This window comes from Rhinatrema bivittatum, chromosome 10 (genome assembly GCF_901001135.1).
Source record: "Rhinatrema bivittatum chromosome 10, aRhiBiv1.1, whole genome shotgun sequence".
Taxonomy (NCBI): Eukaryota; Metazoa; Chordata; class Amphibia; order Gymnophiona; family Rhinatrematidae; genus Rhinatrema; species Rhinatrema bivittatum.
Genome location: NC_042624.1, coordinates 106,347,094 through 106,351,016, shown reverse-complemented (window position 1 = coordinate 106,351,016; position 3,923 = coordinate 106,347,094). Strand labels below are relative to the sequence as shown.

General features: G+C 38.5%; 1 long non-coding RNA gene across 1 annotated transcript; it reads left to right on the top strand.

Moving 5' to 3' along the window:
• The first annotated feature begins 1,115 nt into the window (after positions 1-1,115).
• Positions 1,116-3,571, top strand: LOC115100147. The gene is made up of 2 exons (XR_003858972.1): positions 1,116-1,243; positions 2,093-3,571. It is a non-coding gene; the product is annotated as an uncharacterized LOC115100147 (long non-coding RNA).
• The last annotated feature ends 352 nt before the right edge of the window (positions 3,572-3,923 follow it).

The following is a 3,923-nucleotide window of genomic DNA, read 5'->3' as shown; positions in this document are numbered from 1 at the left end:
AAGGCAGACCAGCACTCAGGAACCAGAGGTCCAGGGAGAACAGAGCAAGCACCAGTAGCGAAGGAACTCGCCAAGTCGATTAGTGCAGGGCCAGGGCGGTGCTTATGAATCCAGGGTTGATGATATCATCAATAGCCAACTCCCCTGAGGTTCCCGCCATAGCATCCTTAAAGGTAGACTCAGTGGCACACGCGCCTAGGAAGGCCCAGAGGAGGCCTAGAGGTCGATGGCATCCCAGCCGCCATGAGAAGTCCTGGGAGGTAGATGGTATGCGTCGGGAGCGGCTAGCCACAGCCTCGAGTTCGCCCGGAGAGGAGAGCAGGACAGCACATGACATGAGTTGGGTCAGTCACAGCCATTTGCAACCAATGGTCATAACACAGTAAGAAAGGAAGAAAAGTATGCTTTCCAAAAATATCTTTTTATTTGTCCTTTATTTCCCTAAACCAGAGGTACCCCAATGTATCTCATGCATATTTGTTGTGGATATCTTGAAGGCTAGACTGGTTTGTTTGGGTACCTCTGGATTAGGGAAATAAACCATTCATTTTGATTATCCTGAAGACCAGACTAGTTTGTGATCCTTAAGGTCCAGATTTGGGGACACCCCCCGCTTTAAATTGAGAAAGTGTTCTAAGAAATTTAGTAGGGATCTAAAATAACATGCAAAAAACACCGACATGTGTTGTTTGTTATCCAAAATAACAGAAAACACCACATTTTCATCTTGCTTCTTTTTTGCAATTTAGTGCAAATGGTTTAATGCATGCTAAATACCTTTAGTGCATGCTAAAAATGATATAGCACATAGTAAAATGCAGAAACAAAAAGAGGAAATGGCGACAAAATGAAATGAAAGATATTTGTATCCTATGCGCGTACCCCTTTGAAAATCTACCCCTCTGATTGTTCTATAGTAAATAATGACATCATGATTTTACTCCAGCCAACCAATGGGAAGTGTCTTTTCAAAACCAGATGCGGATAAATTGTGGAGGGTTCCGGGGTCAGGTTAGAACCCGTGGAGCTGCTAAAGTTTATAAGAATGAGACAGCTGCTTTGTTACCTGTTGAGCTACGTGCTAGTAGTCTAGTTTAATGGCTTTCTTTCATTTCAGTATTTGGTATTGTGTAAGATCATCCCTGAAGCAGAGTTTTACCTCGAAACACGGCATGTGTCGGGATTGATGGAATTCATTACACCAGATACAGAAAGAAAAACTTAAGGAAAAAAGATCAAAGATGTAAGTGTTGGTTCAATCTCATTTTATTTGCAAAAACAAACCAAAAATTATCTTTCAACTTCTAGACCGATGATTATCTGTAAAGCAGTAAAGGTCTTTGGTGCCGGTAGCATTTAGTATGATGGCCCTTCTCTATATGAAAGTGGGGTTCTCTTTTGCTATTTGTGTTATCGCAGAGTTTTGGGTGACTATATTATTTTTTATTTATTTTATTACATTTAAAAATGCCTTTCTGCTAAAAGTTACAAACAACATTGCCAATAAGTGATTTAACAATAAAAACTCACCAGAACAGTAGAACATAGTTTATAAACCCAATATAATAAACAATAAATAGAAAAATACTTAAAATAAAACATCCATTTCTTAATTAAAACATAAAATCTAGAACCAAGAAAATCTTGATAAGCTAGTTCAGTTATTTTTTAAAACAATCCACATTTGTACCAAACATCTGAATCTAGGAAACGTTTTCTCCAGTTGGGTTTCCCTAGTAACTGCATTCCTCAGTATCAAAGCTGTATGTGAAAATGCACACTGCCTTGTTTTTACCAATCTGAAATCCTTAAAAGAAGGAATATTTTTCAGTGCTTCTCTGACTTATCTCAAGGTTTATATATATATATATATATTTATTTATAATATTTCTAGACCGTGCTATCCCATGTTCTGGGTGGCTTTCAAAATTCTCATACATAAAAGCATCTCTAACATAAAATAGGACACAACAACAGTCTTTCTTCATAATCTTTGATGCCTAAAAGACTTTGCACCTGCCAGCCTTAAAACTGCATGACTGCGAGCTTATATAGACTTCTAATCAGTTACCCATTTTTTTGAATATTGCAGAGTCATTCCATTCAGGACCTTAAAGATCAAACATGAAATTTTAAATTGGACCTGTTCCTTAACTGGAAGCCCATGAAGATCACTCAATGTACAGCTAATTTGAGCTCCAAATGGACAGTTGCTAATCAATCGAGCAGTGGCATTCTGTACTAATTGAATTTTATAAGCAGTCTTTACTGGCAAGCCAACATAGAGCTCATTAGTGCAAAGTAATTGAACCAACACCATGGCATGAAAAACTGCCATCAAGTCTTGAGAGAATATAAAGAGTTTGATATGATGAAGCTGCCGAAAGTATTCTTTGAAACTGCCATAATGTACTCCTCCATCAGAGTCCAATATAACTCCAAGGTTTTTTTTTTCAGCTCAGATTGCAGAGATAGCCTAACTCTCTAAAACCAATTTACAGCTGGAATTTGCAACATTAGTTTTGCTGACCCACAGGGCTTCTGCTTTTCCTGGATTAAGCTTTAGATTATTTTGCCATCCAGCAAGACATATCTTGTAAACAATTGTTAAAATAGGAGCCAGCCAATACAAATTCCCACCAGAAGGACAAAAAAGCTGGATGTGTTCCATAAAGAAATGTAAATACCAAAAACCCTTATAATATTAGCCAGAGCAAGGAAATAGACTTTTAATAGAGTGGGGAACAGGACCAACCCCTGGAGAAGTCCACATTGCAGGGTAGAGGAAGAAACTCCTTCATATGACATGACTTTCTATGATCTTTGGCTAAGGAAAGAATGAAACCACTTTGGCACTCCCCTATCTAGACCAATTTCCTATAGCCTCTGCATCAATATTAGGTGGTCCACCATGTCAGATGCCACAATACGATCCAATACAGCAAAATCCCCCTTATTAAGATTCTGGTGCATATCACCAACTAGCGACACTAACAATGTCTCACTACTACTGAATCCAGCACTGTAAAATAGACTTTTTGACTAATAACCTCAATCTACATTTCATTTCTTATGTGCCAAATGTGAGAAAGTTTGGCACCTGTGCAGGCCAAGTCTCAGTCTCTCGGGTTAGGATTCAGGAATGTAGAAATGAATCAAGATAGTAAAGTGGACCTGGGCTTACTAGGGGCAGATCATTTTCTGAATTGGAACAGGGAAACCAACAACAGGAATCTCCCCTCTATATACCCTGTTCTTTACTATCCAAATTGTTTGTGCTAGTATTCAAACTGTGCACCAGATAAGGTCCCCACCAATGTGTACTGTATTTTATTGAATTTTATGTACTGTATATTTGGAAAGTGGTATATGACTTCTTCAGGGAGTACCTCAAAGAGAGATGAAGTACCTCGAGTTGTCATTAACTGAATGGGAAAATCTCATGGAAGTAGAAGAGCAGTGGGCAAAACTAAAAGGAAATATTACAAGGGCAACTAACCTGTTTGTTAGGATAGGAAATAAAAGAAAGAGGAAAAAGAGGATGCTATGGTTTTCTAAAAAAAAAAAAAAAGTAGCTGAAAAAGTAAGGGTTAGAATTCCTAAACTGTAAGAGTTCACAGAAAGAGAAAGACAGGCAATAATATTTGGAGAAGCTAGGGAAGAAGGCAGGAATGCAAGAATTCAAACAGAAGAGAAAAGAGCAAATACTGTAAAACGGGGGGAGGGGAACAAGACATTTTTTTTAGATTTGCTCTTCCTCTGGTACTACTAGTATAAGTGGCATTGTGAACCTCAGAGGTGAACAGGAGGAATATGAAGAGGCTGATGTTCACCGTGGAAGGGCCAAGAGCAGCACCACATAAAACAGGATGTGGAAGTGAGGTAATCTTCAGTTGACTTTCAGAAAAATGTGTTTGTGTGGA